The following is a 21,147-nucleotide window of genomic DNA, read 5'->3' as shown; positions in this document are numbered from 1 at the left end:
GGGGTACTGTGAAATGTGTACATTTACCAGCAACAGCACTGCGCGATTTTCCCTTTCAGTAAATAATTTTGATTTCTGAAGTTCACAATTTATTATTTAATGACAGCAGTCTATTGGCATCGGTGATTGTTACTAGGTCTGTGTTATTTTTGCAATCCAAAATAAGAAAAGGGGAAAAAAAACCCTCAGAATTGCACAGAGCATCTTCAATTTAACACATCTCATCTATTGATTAGTGGACATCAGAGCCTTGTGTTTAAACAATAATTGATTTGTTTCCACACTGTGTGTCTGGAATCATTGATTTGAACACTTCGGCAGCTGCTATTGTACTGCACTAATCGGTTTGCAGTGTGGGGGTGTCAAAATGTTATTATGAATGAAAAATCAAAGGAGGATAAGCTGCACGACGCTTTCTGTGTGATAGCCACTATTTTAACGATGCCATTTTACGACGGGAGATCTGAAATGATGGATCCGATACTCAGACTTTAGTAGGTGGTGGTAGTGGTGGAGGCCAAGTTATTGCTTTTTTCCTTCATGTCAAATGAGAATTGCCATACTCAATATTATATTGTGATTTTTCAAATGGAAAGCTTTTGCTGTGTGCTGTCCAGTTTTGTCTAGATCGCTGCACTGACTGTATTCTGACTGGATGACATTTTTCCATTTCCTTTTAAATATGTAGTAACTCAGATCTTTTATCTAGAGGTAACAGACCTATTGCTGATATTGTTAGGTTGTAGAAACAGGTAGTCAACAATGAGTTTTAAGGGGTTCGGAATCTGCTTCCTCTGGTTAAACATGGTGCCATAAATACAATAGTTCTCATTCACAAACAGTGATGCAACACATCTGTATGTAAACTCAGGTTACCTTTCTTGATAAGCATCCTCTGCCTGACATGGCACTGCAAGGTTTAAGGAATAAATAGTTTTAGCAAAATTCCAGACAATTAAAAGAACAATATTGATCACAGATCAGTTTTCAATGCTTAGCATAAAAAAGACAGACATACAGGAGTTTCTTATTGAATCATTCATTAGGTTACTTCCATCCTTGCTAGATGATATCACTTACAGTCTAATTTCAATCATATGGATGCTGGATGTTATGGATTTTTTTGTCAGCAAAAGTAGTGAATCTCATCTCGGTCTGATAGATTAGGTGCTGCTCATCCTCCGGTTGATTCCTTTGCTGGTCTGTTACAGTTTCTGCAAATATGTGTCTTTTCTAGCCTCCTCTTTAGACACCGTTGTTTTTGTTTCATCCTGTAAATGGAGGCAGATTGAAAGATCGAGCATGAGTGCAGCTGTGTGTAATATTTCTCTGAATATACTAGTGAATAATGACAGTGAACAAAAACAGTAAAGAGAGAAAGCAGCTGTCATACAATCAAAAATGTTTAATTCTTGCTTGCATATGCAGTTTGCATTCACCTTAGTGAACATTCAAGAATTACTTGAAAGTTCTTTAAATAAATCTTAACCACATAACTCCGTTTGGACGTCATCAGAGTAACTAAGTTGTGTATGTGGTGATGGAAGAGAACTGTAGCAGCTGTGAAGACCAATAACAGTTCACAGTGTTAATGTGCACAACTTAAACGTGCAAGCTGGCATTCAGTAAATTAAACATTTTGAGTCATAACTGAAATAATCTCATTAATCTTGAAAATAAATTGATCTTGTAATCGATTTTCAGTGTTGTAATTCTTTCCGTCCCCCTTTTTTTTTCATTTTGAAATGTCACACAACAGGCTGTTATTACAGCTCCACTAAATTACACTCGGCACAGACACTTCAGTCACTGTTGTAATATTTAGACACACAAGAGTGCCTAAGGTTGTATTTTGCACTACAGACAAAGCCGCCCGATGAGTGCTAAAAGTGCTTCATTCATTCATCACATGGACTTTTTGGTAGCACGATGCTGCACAGTGATATATAAAAATACTGTGCAGCATCTGTCTGTGACTACTGTGATTGGATGGTTTGATGCTTAATTAGAAACAGTTTAAAGTGACACTCAACCACCGAATTTGTCTTTTATTTGACTTAAAGAAACCCATGAAAGGCAAAGCTCTTTGACATGTAGCAGCAAATCTTCCATAAAATTCAGTTTGATCAGATCAAGTTCATTTCTGTGATTTTCAGGAAAGAAATCCTCTCAAACCCAAACACTTGTACTCAAAAGATGGCCATATTTTACATAAAATATGCATTTGAGTCTACTTGCATGTCCGTGTTTTGACAACAAAGCTCTTCATCCTCTCCAAGCTTACTTACTGGCATGCAATTTAAAGAAGGATAGTTTAAGCATTCTTCGTCTGCCCCCAAAATATATACAAACATTGTCTTATTACCATCAAATTGTCATCTTATTCTTGGAGTAAAAGGGGAGTGCCTGATAACTAAAGAAGGAACAACTTAAGAAAAAAACCCATCTAGTAAATTATATTTTATCCTACTTCTTTAATAAAATGCATGTTGTGGAGAAATTACACCATGTACCACTGATTCCATCGGTATGAACTTGGCACTTCTGCCGGTTTACAGTTGTAAATAATGGAGTTAGGATGTCCCTGTATTATTATCCCTGTTGTCAGCTGCAATCCTGCCATATATGATGCAACAGACATAAAGCACAAGAAAGGATGAATCATAGCAACACCATGCAATTTGTGTTTGTCACTTGTGTTTTAATGACTGACAACAGTCTGGATTTTAAAGGTTATCTGCTGAGTTTGACATCCAGCCTATGTATATATGCTTTCCTAAGTAAGAATGCCCTGTTATGCATCAAATGTTTAAAATTCCAATCTTACTCTTGCAGACGTCCATAAAATGAAGGGACATCAAATACTTGAAAGTAAGTGTACCATTTAATTTGAAGCTCATGCTTTTGATGACCAGTTCCTAAATTTCAAGAGTGCTTTCTGTGACACTGTGAAGAAACTCAACATTAAGAGTCTTCCTCTGTCACAATTTAAAGCACGCTGGAATAGCTTTCCTCTCTGCTCTTGCCAGTGCTCTGTTCTTTAGTTTAAATTGGAACATTTTCCACAGAGATCTGGCCTTTGTGGAGCTGAGCCCTGAAAACATTAGCTGATTATCAAACAGGATTGCGGTGCAAAAATGAACTAACTTCTGAGGTTAACCTCGTGAAGTCCTGCACATCTTAAATGTAAACCCATCAGTCAAGACTTAGAGTAATGTGACAAATTAAAGGAAAACCCCGAACCTTTGACACTAGTGAGGTGGATCCTTTGGCTCTGCTACACTGTGGAGGTCATTTTTACTGGCATGGTTTAGGCCCCCTAGCCCCCTTTAAGGAAGGGTCACTGGAAATCAATACAAAGTCGCTCTGAGTGATCACCTTTATCCCATCGTAAAACCTTTCTATCTTGACAGGACTGTTCTCTTCTATGATGACAATGCCCCCATCCACTGTGCACGAGAGGGGCAGGGGATGGCTTGATGAAAATGAACCTGAATTATATCCAGTCAACATATCTCAACCCAAACAAATGGTCACCATCATCAAAACACCATGTGATTAACATATTCATAGCTAGTTTTAATATGCAGGCCAATCACAAAAATACACCACTAGGGGTGTAAAGCTTTACAAGTGATCTACTAACAAATGCTAAATTATACAATAAGATGCAGCCGGTTTTCTTAAATAATGACGATAGCAATCTACCAAGACCAACACAGCTTAGTGCCAAAGAAAATGTGACATATAACTAGCAAAAATATGTTTCTACACAACAACAAGATGCTACAAGAAGATAAATGAGAGATGACTGACCTGTATGGTGCACAAAAGTAGGGTTAGATGTTATCTACCATCAGATCCTGTCCCAGTCACGCGCTCTTTTTGGTAACTGTGCATTCATAGATTCATGTGTTGGTCTTATTTATTTTTCTGCATGTTATATGAGGCTGCAGTCAATATTACAAAATGCAAGATTCAGAAAGTCTAATTGGCTTCAGATCCATCCTATTTATAGCTGCATTTATACAGGTATTGGTCTGTTAGTCCAAATGTATTTGGAAAAAAATACATTTAGAGCAAAAGTCCAAGGGAAAACCATTACAGACACTCACACAGAAGATAGAGACTGGTTAGTGACCCACTGGCATCCACAGGTCTCTAGAGGACAATGTGTATTCCCCATTTAGTTGGCGAGTTGTTTCTGGAGGTTGCTGTCAGACGAATGGTCAGAAAAATGTATGCACTGCAGTGCAGCACCTAAAAATCTCCTTGCAATTCCTTGCCCAGTGCTCGACAAGAGGTGGTGAACTTGAAAACATGTGATGCAAACCATGAACTGAGACCATTCGTCTGAAAGGTAAAAGTTGCTCCTTTTGAAACATGTTGATTTGCAGCCATTTATGTCACATTTTCAAGTTTCACTACTGCTCAGCGAGTACTCTGCTACTGCAGACAGGATTTCTACAGGGCACAGATAACTTAGTGCATTCATAATTATAAGACAATTAATAATGGGCACAGAGCAATTTTCATATCACAACGAATTTCCATGATAACTGATGATGTAAGAAATGTTTGCGGCACAAGTGTTTGCCCTGACTACATTTCAAATGAGACTTTGAACGTCAGGAAGAAAATTCATTATGTTTTAAGTGAATGACACATTGTTTTGCCAAATTTGTGTCATTAATGACAGGACTGCTGATTAGCAATTACTGCAATGACAGCATTTACACAGTCTTCCATCACTGCTGCTCAGGGTAACGTGGTGAGACTTTGTGAATGTAAAATGTAGCTCCTCTTAGCCTCTGTGAGGAGAAATAAATATACATGCTTATATGGTCTCTTCCAGTTATCTCGTTTTATCTTAAATGCAGCATTTTTGACGTATTAAAGCCAATAATTCAGTTTTCCTTTTTTTAAAAGTTTGGATACTCAAGAGCACACATGTCTACGTTATCCAAGCAAAGTATCTAAAAGAGAGATAACCCCAATCTTGATGTTGGGTTTGACTATTCAAAGGGTTTTATGAAAGTGGGTTACAGGGATGGTTGGTATAGCCTTAAAAAGAACGTGGTGTGTTTAGGGTTGGTTTTTCTTTTACCCAAAGAAGTCTTTATAGCCATCTCATGCAGTTTCTGCTGTTTGCATTTGTTTGCAACTGTGGAAAAAGCCAAATTAACAGATGAAAAAGACTATTTCATCATACAGCACTGCGGACAGCAGCTCTAAAATGACTTAACTGCTTTGCATGATGTTAATAAAATGTGACTGTCCCTGAGCTGTATTTTCACAAATCACACACACAGCTATTCCGAATTTGAGAGCACACTATATATTTTTCTTTGGGATGCTCCCAGTGGCATGTTTCCATCGCCTTGGCTGTGATTGCTGCATTCCCCTGGCAGCTGGGGATTGTAATGTGCTTACTTTTTGAGGACCAGAGAGTGTACAAACAGTCAACTGCAACCTGCTCTTAGAAGGGGAAGTCACTAATTTGCAATGAGCCAAAAAGGATGTGCATCTTGTGTTGACAAAACGCATCTGCACTGCAGAAAGCATTTGTAATACCATAATTCAGGCAAGCTGTCAGGTCAACAACTGAGCAAAGAGCACAAACAGTATGCAGCAAATTTCTGGCAAAAAATGTTTATACAAATATGAGTCTAATTCAGACTTGCATAGATAATTTTCACTTGTGTTGTATTTTAAGTGTTCTCTATTTTGAAGCTTGTCAGTTTTTCCTGTGGTAAAAGCCTATTTTGTGCATTTTAATGCAGCCTCGATGCAGCAACAGTGCACTCAAATATTTGAGCTGATAGGAGAAAAAAAACAAAACATGTTTGGCCTTCTTTCTGTCATGCAATTCCACTTATTCTAGACCTTGAAAAAACATTTCAACACAAACACAGTTATTAGTGTTTTTCAAGACGGGCATTATAATAGTTTGAAAATCATCTTCAATGACACATAGCAAAGCAATGCAAAGATTCCAAACATTGAGTAAAATTAATAAAAATACACGCTTAGACAAAGAAACGGGTTAGACAGACACACAATGTCGAAATAGCTGTGAGCACATCAAAACAATGAAAAAAAATCTTTTAAGCTTAATATAAACTTATATATCTCAGAAAACTACAAATGTTAAAGCTACCAGTTCAGTCAATTCTTAGGATTCAAAGCCTCGTGTCTGAAGTTTGCTCTGATACACCTGTAATCATCCACCGTCATTATCAGCTTAAATCAGGGTACTTTAAAGAAAAGAAAGCTTTAGTGCTTTTAACAACTGGTTGATCACAGAGTGATAAGCTATCAGAGATAAAAACCTTTCTCAGCACTTTACCTCATGCCTAGGTGTTGCTTCTAATATTTTGTGATTTTATTTCATTTTCAATTTCTAGACCTGAGGTTCTCAAAGTGTGTCCTGTGGTCCAACGGCAGGCTTTGGTAACTTCAGCACAACAAGAAAACAATCCTCAGACTTACGTAAAGTGATTGGAATTTTGACAACTCCTGTTCTGGACAATCCAAATAATTAGACAGCAACAGGTCATTTATTATTGATGAATTTATGGGTTATCTTTACATTAATCAATATACAAAGTGTCACTGTTTTGTCACTTTAAATTGCTCTTTGTGTTAATATTAGAAACCCCCAAATCACAGAGGTAATCAGTTCATATTAAAGTGAACAAAGATTCAAATCACTGTGGGTGAATTAGTATTGATCTGTAAAAGTAATTTCAGCATGAACAAACAGATAAGAATCCCTCCAATACCTGATCCTAAACATGCATTTAAAAGACAAAGTGCACTGCTGAGGTAATCTCAGTAAAAACAGGAAAACAACCAAATATAGCAAAAGCGAAGCCACCCTAATCTCTGAAAGCACATTCAGGTTGTTCATTGTTAGGGAGCTAACTCTCGTTGGAAATGTACAACACAGCAGTGAAGTTTTTTAAACTACCGTTTATTACAGAAGATTCAAAGGCTCAAAAATAAAGAGAATTTCTGAACACAAAGGTGATCCAAAGTGGATAAAAGGCCACCTGCACCATTAACATGAACAAGTAGGAAGGATGGCCACAGGCTAGCCTGCCAGCACCACTTGAGTTTGGTGAAACGGTGGAAAAAAGCTGGTGCAGTTTTAATACTTTTTATTGATTCGCTTATCTTTAATTACACTTAATAACATGAATTTGGGAAAATTGTTGTTGGCTCAGGTGTAGGATTTAATTACTGCTCAGTCAGTCAAATCTGGGTAAATCCAGGTTCATTGCATCAATATTCATTCACACACAACACTGCTGCTATTATATTACTGACAGAACTCAATCTTTGACACAATCGTGGACTCCAATTAAAATAAATAAAATATATAAAGATGACTAAACCTAGTAAAATGCTAATTTTACATTAATGCAAAATGACAACAGTTCATTGTCCAAATCTTTGTCGATTAGATTGTAATTTCCCAATATTACATGCCACCACATAAGTTGCCCTTTGAAGGCTGTAGTCGTTTTTTCATGTATTGTATATATGAGATCAGGTTGGTTAAGGGTTTGGTTTGTTGGTGCTCCATGTGTTATCTGTTTGGGGTAATTCAGCGCATTATAACCACTCCCTGAAAGTTTAATGCTGCCAAAGTCACTTAGAAATGGATTTGGATATAATACTTTGGTTTAGGTGCCAATATATTTCCCTTTTTTTGTTCCGTGTGATTTTCTACAATCTGAATTAATTAAAAAATGTTAGACAGTTGAAAGCCTTGTTGTATTGAATCAAGGTCTACAGAGGGATTTCAAACTGAGGTTCTATTAATTTAATTGACAGGGACAATTATTTTTACAATTATTTTGCTAAAAGCCAATGCAAACTCTATCTGCTTTTAATGAAATTACTTCACATATTTCTTTTCTGGATTAAGCAGAGAATGAGTCATAGTTTCAAACATCTAACAGCACAGGATGTGCTTGATCTGTTTGGGGGGGTTATGTGCACAGGATTAAAGTCATTGGCCAGTGGAAGCAGTATTAAAAATCACAAGGACTTAGCTACTGAAAAAAATTCCCAAATGGACAAATCTTAAATGCAGATACAGGTGTTAAAATTTACACTTGCTTTCATCCGAGCAGACTACAGGTCAGAGAGAAATCTTAAGTAAGCAAGGAGGGGAACCAGTCCGAGCTGTAATGAGTGAGCATATGTCTGTACATGCATCGCTGGTCATGATGCGATCAGTGAAATTAAACTTGGAGTCAATAGACATGATCAAATTGTCTCTAATCTGACAGGCTCATTCATCACCCAGTGGCACATTCCCTCCCGTCAGTGCCAGCCTTTCAATCTGTTCTGCAGCACTGCACTGACTGAAATATGACACGTACGGGACGGTGTTTAGTGCAGGCATTGAGACTTTTTTGATCTAAATCACAACCAACTTTGTTTTGTTTTGTTTTAAAAAAAAAATCTCAGTATTTTAAGTATTATTTAGTTGTTAACTTGAATTTACAGAAGCCTTTTCCTGTGATCTGTCACGGTTATGTAGAAGCACTGACAGGGTGACAATAAAAAATTCATGAAGAATTCTATTTAATTGACTTTTATTGATTATTTTATCTCATTTACTTGTGCCAACAGCAAATAGGCCACTTAGGCAATCCTGTTTGCTGGGTCTGCCCCAACCTGTAACAATTACAAGAAGTAAAATATGTATTAGTGAGCTAAACGGTAAAAGAGCTATAAATTATTGAACTGCCCTAATGATAATTTCTTCCACTTACAGAGAATTAGATTGTCTGCCGTCATGCATTCGGTTTGTGCTTTGGAGATTAATTCCTAACCCAAACCAGGTGACGCAAAGCTCCAAATAAACAATAGTTATCAAATAATTTACTTACACCCCTTATATCCTAATTAGGGATGTTTACTTTGGCAATAATCATTTTCAATTTCACGCCATTTTAACTTGAAGTTAATTAAAACAAGGTTGTTCATTAGCATGGTTCCAGACCCTTCCCTAGCCACTGCACCTGCACCATAATGCAATGCAAATAGGTAGCAGGGGAAAACCTAAGTGCTTTCACATTTCCTTCAAGGAAATAATGAAATGGTCAGAACAGAAAAAGGAAAAAACAAACCATTAATTCCACAAATGCTCTCGCAGATGGAAAAACACTGGTTAATTTATGCTCTGTGTTAAGTGGCCATATTTATAAAGAAATAGCGCTCGGTAATGCGGCTCTAACACGAATTTTCTTTTCTCTGCTGTAGTAATAAAAAAATATGCTAATTTTTATGTTGCAACGCAGCACACTTCCAGCCCCTCAGTTCACCACTGCCCTGGCGTTACAACATCATCATGCAGATGACAGGCACAGGAACAATCGGCTGCTTATCAACATTTTAAATGAAATACTCTCCAGACAGTTGTGTTTGTTCCATGAAAAATAACCCAATTAAAAGAGGCTTGACAAATGACCTTTCTGAAGGTAAAAATAATGACTGGCCCGTAAATAATTCTACCGAGGTACAACACTAAGGTTCCATGACTTCAGGCACCACTCATATTAGTTCTGCTTTTAAATGACAAACCATGATACGGGGTATAGCTGCACAGTTTTCATTTCAAAATTTAATACTTTCCTGACTCACATCTCCACACTGTTCAACATCTGCGTACAAGAGACAACTTACTGTAGGTGATGTTTGGTGGAAATAAAACCAGAATAACACCTTTAAATTTAAATTTCACATTTTAAAATGCCTGCATGTTACATTCTAACTATTTCTGGAGGATTGAAGCTGTAAAATCAAAATAAAACAGGAAGCATGTTATATTTTGCTTCCTGTTGCTACCTTTTCTTCCATAACGTGGAAACCATGCCCCCACCCACACACACTCTCATGGAAGCTCTTCCAATCTCTTAAATCCACCTTGGAGGAGATAAGGAGAGTGCTTCTGGAGGACCTAAGAGTTAGGGAACATAGGTATATCCTAAGCTGAAATCTTTTATCGAGTGGCATGAACTGCGTATGCTGCACATCCACATGTAACACAGTTTATTCGCACTGTGCTTGCATGCGGGGTCATATATCGGGATAATTGGCAGCTTCAGCCCTTGCTTGTACCTCTTTCTCACATCTACACTGGTAGGCGCTAAAGCATGATTAAGAGATGCAAGTGAAGGAAGTGGAGAAGCAAGCTAGCACAAAAAAGCACCCTGTACATAAAAACACGAGACAGATATGGAAAACTGATGTTCTAGGCAGCTTTTGTCTAAATTATACAAAGCGACTGAACCTAAACTTTTATAGCACAACATTTTCTTCAAATTGCAGAAATTGTGAGCAATCCATGAAAAAGGAACATCTCTCCCTTAAGTGAAAGTTAACTAAATGATGCTACTATTTAGTCACTCTGGAGACATTTTGCTAAAAGCGTTGTGTGAGTATGTTGCCTTTGCAGGAGCTTGAAGAGCAATGTGGTGGATAATTGTGTCTGGCCTGGCAACAATCTTTATGCTTCTCACACATTTTTGTCCTTTACACCATAAATTCTAAGAAACGTACACATCTCCACACACAACTGCACAGTTGTAGCCCACTCTGTCATTTTCCAGTACAGACTTAAGAAATAACATAAATATTTTATCAGTGAATGAATGAGATGAATGTGATACTTCTGTGTATTACAGACAAATGTAATGGGATTACAGCAGTGTGTCACTTTGTTAGGTTTCCCCTATATTTCCTTTCAAGCTAATTTGGTCGCTGATGTCTGGATTTGGTCTTACTATTAGGAATCTGGGACAAAACTCAGCGAGCAAGGCAGACGCAAGTAGGAGGAGAGGGCGAAATGGTGAACAGGCAAAATGACAAAGGACAACTAGAGAAACAAAAAGCTAATTACACCAGAGCAATTGGGAACTGGTAGAAATAATAAGGGGCAGGAACAATTAGAAGATGGCAGGTAAGACACACAAGAAAAGTTCAAATAAAAATACCACAGGAAGTGATAACGAAGAGGGATAAGTGAACTGACACAGAGGAGATCTTTGTTATATAAATGAGACTTTCTCTTGTTACTTCTATTTCCATTACACAGACGTCATACTCACACATAACTACATGAAAGCGCGTCCTTCTTCTTACTGGTCAGTTGCACTAGAATAGGACATCAACCTCCTTGCAACTAGAAGAAAAAAGAAAACAAATTAGTGGTTGGCTGCGTATAGCATAGTTTTGGTTTTTTTTCACATTTGGCGACAAATTGTAAGTAGTTGGAGGGTCTAACTGGTCAGTCAGACACTGCAACATCCTCAATGTTCCAGTCACAAGATGATTGTGGAAGTCACCTGGTGGGAGACAACTTGTCTCCAAACAGTTGCAGTCTGACTCAGATTCACTGGCAAAGCTTTGCAGATAACAACACAGACAGACTTTGAACACCTTCTGATCAATCTTTGTTGATAAGTGCAACTCATTTGCAACAAATCTCTTTGCAAAAAGTCACTCAGCTGAACTGGTTGTCAACTAGTTTTATTCTGGTCCATTTAAAAAAGCAAGGTTACCAAGCACCTGTGTCATTTTGTAGTTTAATCGCTGTCCCTCAAAACATTTGTGCACAATGTGAATCTCACATTCATGTGAATGTGGATGTGATACTATGAATGTTCTGTGTATAGACAGATGTCTCATTTATCACATTTAATCACCATATTATCACAAACAGATTGTATGTACTTGCCACCTTGAGCCTATTCAATCTCAAACTGAAAGCAGACTAACTCAGTTGTATTACTGAATTATTACCACCGTGCCGCTCTGAAGGGAGCTGTTGACAGCGAGCGGTTGCAGACCGGGTCCCTGCAGCCTTTAATCTCTGTTTTCCAGAGTGTGACTGTTGCAGAAAATCCACCTTGATGAAGTCAAAGAGAGAGAAGGCTCCTGGACTAGCATAGCTTGAGAAAGCACAGGTGTATCCTACAGAGGTGTTTTATCAAGTGATGTGAACTATATATGCCACAGCCATGCATGTGAGACTGTTTATTTTCATAGTGCTTGCTCTTAAGGTTGCATATATTTCTCATAACTTGGCTGGTAGGTTCTCAAGTGTGACGAAGAGACACAAATGAAGGCAGCGACAAGTCAAGCCAGCATAATGAAAATTATCCATATGTGAAAAATGGGAAGTAGGGAAGACAAAGGGGAAAAGAGAGAAACAGAAGATAAAGAGTTATGGTTACAACAGTGACATTAATATGTTTTCATCACTGTCTTTTTTTCCTCTCTCTTTAAAATTGTATTTTTACACAAAAAGATTAACATATTGCAATGCTGACATCAGAATAAAACATCAAAGTTTTAGGGGGGGTTGTGCTCTCCGGGTGCTCGTTTTTGTCCAGACATGACCTTTTCCATATCGTGGAAGAAACCTAATGAAATGAGCTCCCCTCAGTTCTTTTAGCTAGGCTGCAGTGAAAGACAGCACAAAATCCAATATCTTCAAAAACAAATTAATATTTTATGTATAGTTTGTTAAGGTCTCTTAAAACCTGAGGTGTCTATACAGTGGGAAAAGATACCTGACTGGATTATGAAGTACAGTAAAGTATTCTGAAATACTTGTGCAAAATAGATTTGCCAGTAAGGTTTAAGGCCTTCATAAGTTGGTAACAGTGATGCAACAAAGGCTGTTTGTTTCTTCAACAACTTCATATCTTCGCATCATATCTGACTCGAGACGATCTATTGATTGATTTTATAACATCCCTATTCTCTAGTGTTAAAAAACCCCACTTCTACACAACAATGAGGATTTTTTTTAGTATTTACAGCTAAAAGAATTGACAGAGCCATAATGATGCCTTTTCAATTCAACATATCTAAGAGTTGAACATTAAAAGCTTTTTAAAGTAATTACCTTGTGGACGTGCCTTTTGTAAATTAACTATGCATGCATGCTACCTGAATAAAATTTAATCTTATCCCTGCAGTGGGGTTCAGGTTTCCATAGCAGGTTGGTTTACTGTAATCTGGTCCTATTTGAAAACAACATAATGAACTGTCACCCCTCCTACGTTTGTGATAAAGTGTGTTTTGGTGCAGCCGAGGAGAAGAAGTGAGGACACCAATGGACACTTCATTATTACTTTATTTCAGCTTGCACATGTTTTGTCATATACTAGCATTAATCTTCACTTTTAGAAATAGCACTGTGGCTGTAATACGGCCCATTTCATGGCTTGGTGTGTGTTTCTTTGGAGGGGCGGTAAACCGTCAACACTGAGTTGTGGTTTGTGCAACGTGCAACACTGCTGTCATCCTCACTGTGATATGTTTCTTTTCTATGTAGCAGCCACGCATGGCGTCAATGTCTTCATTAACGGAGCAAAGGAATCCTACTTCCCTTTGAGGCAAGTCTTGTTCACAGTGTGAAGAGTGGGGGTGGGGGACCTCTGGTGTTTCACAGCCCATGGCTTCACAGACCATGCTCCTTGATTGATGTTTTTATAAGTAAGACCTTGCACTGCTTTCCCCCTGGGCTGTGCCTATGCTTCCTGGCATCAATCACATATCATTTCCATTCTTGCGCCTTTGCCTGACAGAAATACTGTAAAGGTGATCTATGTGTGTGTGTGTTAAGTAATTATTAAGTGTCCACCTACATTAATAAATCATTCACATGATACCACCACCTTATTTCCAACCTCAATTCTATGCCCCATTCCCCACTTGCTTCTTTACATTTTCTCCGCTGCCCTCTGAAACAATATCAAAGCTGCAAAAGAGCTAGCTATAGTATGATCCATTTCTCTTTTTCTGGAGTACAGTTGGCTTCTAGGGGACTTCTAATTGCAGTGCAACTGCCTGAGTGAGGGAAAACGTGTCTATTGGACATGTTAGGAGGCCTTGGACTGCTTTGTTGTTAATGAGATGGCTACCATCAATCAAGAGCTGTGGGAGATGACTGTAAATAAGGCTTTAATCACGGGAGGTGCATGTTGACAGGCGGGTTCCTGGCCCACTTTACTTCCTCACATTTGAGTTGTGTAAACACATGTCAAAGTGACAGAGGTTAAGGTTTGGGGTGAATTTGGCTGTAATAATGTTCTCCTAACAATGACTGCAGAGAGATTATTTTAGCAAATTCTGTTGCTTGCTTCTTTTTGGAGCGCCAAAGCTGGAACTGCAGCTCAGTTGAGCTTTTGTTATTCTATGTGTGATATCTGCTGTCAAATTTGCATCAAAATGTAGATAAATGCACTGTTCACATGTATGCTAATCTATGTCAGCAGCTCTGTAAACATGTGTAATATAACAAGGTTCAAGGTTACTTTATTTTACACCCGTAGGTAAATTTGCTTTGCAGAAAATGACAGCATATAACACCCCAAAGTAACTCTCCTACTGGTCCACCTCATGTACTTTAAATTATAGAAAGAAACATTCTGGGTTTTGTTTGGTTTGGGTTTTTTAAGCTAACAAGTCTTGAATTTCTGATGGTAAATTATTTGATTGATTGATTGTTTGATTTATTTAATTTGTACAATCACCCCGGCTGATTCTTTGACGCATTTCGCTTTTTGCAAGATCAAAACACAGCTGTAGCCGAGAGAAAAGATGTCTCGCTCTGTCAGGGTTGTTGGGACTAGAAAAAGTCTCAGGCTACTTGAACTTTAGTGGAGGGTTTCGTAAGTAGCTACCGTCATTACTGTTCAATGCAATTAGAGGCTCCCTGTGCAAAGCCAAGCTATCATTAAAGAGAAAAGAGCAGAAACAGAAAGGATAGGATTTTTTTTTAACAATCCATTAACGTTTGCCTAAACACCAAGCATTAGAGTTATTTCAGGACGTCTAGTCAAATACAATGTATGTGGTTAAGCTATAGCTTTTTATTCAATTGTCTTATATAAATGTGCATTTGAAGACTACTCATAAACGTTGTCACTTCACTAAGTAGTGCTATTCCCAACAAAGAAACTGAGGGTTAGTACCATGACTACTGCTGAATTGGACATTTTAATCATATTTCTCATTTATTCACCTCACATATCTGATTTAAATACTCCACTATTGAAAATGATGATTAAAACAGTGAGTGTTATTAGATGAGAGGGGATTGCTTTAAACAATAGAGAGGAAATCTTATTACTCCAGATGGCCAGTCCATCCCTGCTGTCAGGTCTTCAATGACACTAATTGTTTTGTAACAATCGAGCATTCAAAGTTTGGGGATATTTTAGATTTGGAGTTTTCAAAGTTATGCTGAAACCAGGGGGAAAAATGTGTAACTAACAGACCTGTGCAACTTTGACAACAGCTATTTGTTCTCGACTGAAGACTGGGTCAGTGCATCTCCAAAAATGGCAGGGCTTGTGGGATGCTTCCAGTCAGCACTGGTGAGTCCTCCTTATCGTCATCCAGGGAGACATGTTGTAAGGTTTTATGCACTACTGAATTTAAAGGAACTGCTGCAAACATCTTGATGCCAAATCAATCAGGGCACCTTAAGAGGTGTTGTAGAGCCCATTCCTCAGTAATTTGGAGTTGTTTTGCCATCAAATATTAAGCAGGTGAGGTCATTATGTTTTGGCTCATCAGTGTATGATTTATAGCTGGAAACAGCCAATGTCCAACTCCATATTAAAGGCTTGTTCAATATCACTACTTGAGAATGTGTTGGGGGGTTTTTCTTATTTTAAAATTCTGCTACATGAAAGTTGCAAGTTTGTGTCCAGATATATTTATAAAAAGAGAGATTGTGACCCGAACTGACACTTTGTCTGCACCTCACACCAGGGGGGACCTTCGTTTTCCTGTAACCACATGCTTGTTAGCGATCTCTCTTACTGTCCAATAATGGCCTTTGAGACTTAGTTCAGATAGGTCACCCACAGCAATTTCTGTGTTGCAGAGCCCAAAAGCTTGCTGTAAAACAGTCGCCCATATGCTTACAGCACTCAGCAGTCCACTCATTTTTGTTATTCAAGCCGCTTGAGAGTTTCACTGAAGTTTACACATTGCTGCTAATTTACTAGAAATTTTAGAGACAAAACAAACTAATCTTGTTGAGGTAAGTACAGTCAAGTGTAGGAATGGGCTGTTAGGCAGGTGAGTGGACAAGAACACCATGAATACTTTTGTAATATACACTTAAATCTCTACTGCAGAGGATTCACATTTGCAGTTGTATAAAGAATCAGTGTGGAAACAAACTGATCCTGATGAAAATGATAATGACTTTGGGTTTTGGTTTTTTTTGGTTTTTTACAAATCAACGCCTTTGTAGCTAAAGTTTTTGTTGTACACATTTGTTGTACTGTTTAATCACAGAGTCTTTTACAACTAAAACATGAATACGACAACTTCCTTAAAAAAAAAAAAAACTCCATAAGTATCAGACTGAGAAACTGACTGTAGCATTAGTTTGACTTTTCAGACACTGCGATATTTTCCATTTTTTAAATTCAGTACTTGCTGAAAAAAGAAAAAAAAAAACTGTTCATCCATCTGGTTCGTCTGTTAAAATGAAGCGTGCATGACTCCCATGGGGGACAGAAGGCACAGAAGATGTCTGTTTACTTCTGTATTTATGACAATATGCACAGAAACACTGTACATTTCAAATTCTCAGCGATCAGCTGGCATCTTTTAAAAGAAGCAGTTAAACAGATCTGCACAGAGGCACCCCTGTAGATCACAAAATAAATTTAGAATGATAGTTATGTTGTTTAAGTCTTCAACTTTTCTTAGGTTTCAACTTACAAAGAAAGAGAGAAAAAAAAAGAAAAGCATGTTAGTATGAAAGCCACTACAGAGACCTGTCTCACCAGTGAGGAAGTGCCATCACTCATGATCTGATGCAGAAAACCATTTCGGGTCCATTATTTCTCTTCCTTACTACTAAGACTACAGTCTCCACCTTCACTCACCTGAGAAGGCCTGAGCGCCAAACCAAGGATATAAATCTACTTCTGAGCCATGGCAGACAAGGTGAGCGATGTGATACTAATAACACAAAGGGGCTGAGAGAAGAGGTAATGTTGGAAAGGTTGTTGGGCTTTAGTTGGGCTTCATCTGTCTTGTCTCCTCTTTTTGGAAGACATCAACCTAGCACAAAATTGCACTGTTCAGCACTGTTCTGGAAACTTCCACTGTTAACGGTGGGATGGATGGCACATTTTGCGGCATAAGAAATGAAATCGCTGAATCGTTAGGTCTGTCTTAAGCAAATATTAAACTTTGCTTTGATTTATTTTGCAGTTTTATTATTTCTGTGTATTTAAATCAGACAAATACAGCAGCTTCCCTTCTCAGGGTGCATGCTTTTGAAGTGAACAATTTTAAAAATATTTTCATGCTTTGATTTGATTTACCATCAATCCAGTTTTACAAAATAAACAGACACATGCATAAATTATATATATTTATGTGTTTATTTATTTAAAAATGTTATCTAGTTCAGCAGACACATGACTTATTAGCTAAATAATGTCAATGTTATTTTTTCTAAATGTCAGAAAATAATACACTATAACATTACAGTTGTCATTATAGGTAATTTCATATGATTTTTTTTTAAATTTACTATTTTGTTTCCTTTTGTCATTTTGTTTTCCCAATTTTTTTATTGTTGCATATGATTTCTCTTTTTTCTTCCTGTTATGCCTGTGAAGCACTTTGAACCACACTAACCTCTGTGAAAGGTCTTTGTGAAAGGTACAAACAAAGCTTGATTGACTGATTGACTTCAGAGCAAATTGCACAAATAATATGGCAGGCAAGGTGAGCGACAAGGTGAACTGTTTCATGCGCACCTGATAATGATGCCTAAACGTAAGGTGACAGCGGGATGCTTTTCTTCTAAAAGTTCACTGTCCTGTGACACTTGAAAGAACACAATCACGAGTCCCCTCTCTCCAATTACAAAACAAAATGCGCTCATCCATTTCAGTTGTTTTGGGAACTGCCTGTCCCCTCCCATGGCCCTGCTATTCCTGACAGCTGACAGATGTTTCATGGTTTCTTGTTTTAACTCACACTATATCACTTCTTGTAAAGTTCTACCAATGCACTTATAAATGGATGGCACTCTGGGGACCAACTCCCACATAGTGTGGGTAAGGAAATAAACCCTGAGCTGCTGGTGATTGTGCCACCAGCAATGTGTCTAATTCCGACGCTTATCAATGGGATTTAACTGAAAATATCACGATACAGGTGAAGAAGAATTTTCCATTTTACTTATTACTTTTTTTTTTTTTTTTTAAATCTAAACAACAATTGGTACTTTTCACAGCTCACTGAACTCTGCTTCCTTATCCTCCAGACTGGCCTCTGGTGGAGAAAGATGCACATTGCACTACAAGGGATCACCTCAATATTAGTATCAGTTTAATAAAAATAGGGGGTGGAGGCATTTCAGATGACATAGAAAATTCAGGAATTTTAAAAACACTGTTACACCTCAAGGATGAAAGAGCCGAGCCTTGTGAAGTTGTTGCTATGCAGGCAGCCCAACACTTATTAATGTCGCAGACCACTTTGGAATTTCTTCTTTAGCTCACACAAACTTTTAATCACATCTCTAATCAACACACAAGTATGATGTCTTCTGGTCGCATGCTTTAAATCTCAGAAATAGCTCCTATTTTCACTTGAGCGCTTTCTGCGAGTACTTATTTTTGTTATCCCAAACTGTTTCTTACTCTTCTGACGATTCAGTTGTTGGTGTTCATTCTCAATCTGTAGCTAATCTTTCAGCACCTGAGCTTCACCACTGAATTTCTCCACTACTAATGAGGTATTCTGTTAATTACAATTCCTACAATCTAGAGCAACAAAATAGTTCTGGATCAAAAACCGGTGGGATAAATGAACACCACATGATTTGAAAGAGATGGCTTCTTCAGGAACGTACTAATACTAATGAAATCTCAAGGCACACATGTACCACCTTAATATTCTAATCAGGGGGGGCATGGCCCACGCTTTACTATTGAAAATTCCTTTAACAAACAATTACAAGAAAAATTAATCACTTGGTTTGATGTTTTAGTTTTCATTTTGCACATGGGACTGAGACATTTCTGAATCTCTCCTCAGCTCAGCCTTACGCAGATCCTTTTTCTGCTGTTGGATTTTATAGACAAATGGAAGTCAGAAAATAGGAAACCTCTCCCTGAGTTCCATTTCATGCATTTAGCTGGTTAGTAGATGAGGCCAGGTGGGTTTTTTTAGCCACACAACAGCCTGTGTTTCAAGGTCATAGTTCAGGCTAAGCTCAGCATGACCCCCACTCATGTAAGTGCACTAGGTTTGCTTTATGAAGCGTGTTACTCAATGTGATGGCCACCCTTTGCGATAATGTTGTATACCATTTCTATATAGTAGCCCCTGCTGATGAAGTCTGGTTACCTCTAATTGGTTCCTGCTTGCTGCCCCTGCCTCTATGACCCTTTCATCTTCATTAACATGAAGATGATATCCTCTCTTTATAGACAGACAGTATTCCTCCATCACTCTACATCCTCCTCTGCTCACCCCATGCACTTCTGTCTGCAGAAAAAAAAAAAAAACAGAGAAGCATTGATTTTCTAAAGCTGCCATTTGATGCAGAATGATTTAACAGCCCCCACACCCCTCCCTTGGTATGAACTCTACGGTTGAGCCTGTCCAGAGCAGGGCAGGGCTGAATAACTCAGACTTGCTGATGGATTTGGATGAGACCTTGTCCGCCCTCCTGTCTCCATAGCAGCATAATGATGGCAGCAGCGCCAGTTATAGTGCACACGATGCAGACAGAGATCCATATAGATAAGAGGAACAAATCACAGCTAGTGTCTTTCAGTGTAAATTAATGTTCATCCCCTTGAATTACACAGCCAACCTGTGCCTTATCCGCAATTATCAACACTCCATGACCACACAAAGTCTAGTTCAACTAAAGCAAGAGAATACAACAGGCCTATCATCAAGTCAAGAGTGTAATCTGATACCATGGTACTAACGCATGTAGAATTTACCACCCCTGCAATCACAAAGTGGAGTTCAACTGTTTTGACAGAGCAGCAGAGATACATTAAAAAACTGCAGACTTATCTAATATATCTGGGTAGGTTTGTTGTTGCACACATAATGTAATAACAGTAATACCATATTAAAACTCAAGCTTCAAAAAGCTATAGCATGGCTCTAGACCAGCGGTCCCCAACCCCTGGGCCACAGCCCCGTACCAGTCCACGAGAGTTGAGGCTCGGGTGTGAAACTCAGGGTTTTTAGCGTTATTGTTTTTAATCGTTTTTATCATTAACTCTGTTTCCCTGGGTCTTTTCCCGTGTGTTATAAATAAATCTATTTTTTTGGTACCGGTACTGGTTTTATTTTGTTGTATTTATCCACGACACCTTTAAAAGGCAGGTCCGTGAAAATATTGTCAGGTATAAACCGGTCCGTGGCACAAAAAAGGTTGGGGACCGCTGCTCTAGACTGTGGCTATCATTTTGTGCGGAAATTTTAAACACCGGTTACAGCAGATGGTTGCCCCTCCCTGAGTTGGAGGTTTATTCCTGTTAAAAAGGAGTTTTTCCTTCCCACTGTTGCCAAGAGCTTGCTAATCACGGTTGCTGGGTTTTCTCTCTTCACTTTACATCATGAAGTGTGTTGAGGTGACTGTTCTTGTGATTTGGAGCTGTATAAATCCAGTCAAATTGAATTGAATTATTTCATGTGCAGCTACCCTCATTCTACAACTATGTGTAATATGTCAGTCATTGGACAGTGATGGACTAAAGAATCCATTTAGCTGTTATCATCTTTTAAAGAAGCTGTCTATAGGTGATTATTTTGAAAAGTGATTGATGGAGAGCTGACAAGAGGTCCCAGCTCAGACACAACTAATAATAGTGCAGGTGCATGCAGGAAATTGTCTAAAAGAAAAACTGCTTTCAGCCAAAATGGATAGCACAATACCCCAGTTGTGGTATAAAAGATGTTTTGCTGCACTGTTGGCAACTTGGCATGTCCACTGTAGGCAACTTGAAATATTTTACTCGTGTGTGTATGACACTGAGGAGTACAGAGCAGACGTGCACACACTGAAACAGAGGCCAGATGAAAGCAGCAAAACAGTCG

General features: G+C 38.3%; 1 long non-coding RNA gene across 2 annotated transcripts in view; it reads right to left on the bottom strand.

Moving 5' to 3' along the window:
• Positions 1-1,032: 1,032 nt before the first annotated feature.
• Positions 1,033-21,147, bottom strand: part of LOC120433711 — a 40,185-nt gene continuing 20,070 nt past the window's right edge. For both annotated transcript variants that reach the window (XR_005608712.1, XR_005608711.1), the window contains 2 exons: positions 11,130-11,203; positions 1,033-1,271 (listed from right to left, as the gene is read on the bottom strand). This is a non-coding gene — a long non-coding RNA (uncharacterized LOC120433711). The remainder of the gene's footprint in view (positions 1,272-11,129; positions 11,204-21,147) is intronic.

The sequence above is a fragment of the Oreochromis aureus genome, linkage group 16, assembly GCF_013358895.1.
Source record: "Oreochromis aureus strain Israel breed Guangdong linkage group 16, ZZ_aureus, whole genome shotgun sequence".
NCBI lineage: Eukaryota > Metazoa > Chordata > Actinopteri > Cichliformes > Cichlidae > Oreochromis > Oreochromis aureus.
The sequence above is the reverse complement of the archived record's forward strand: the minus strand, read 5'-3'. Positions and strand labels throughout refer to the sequence as shown.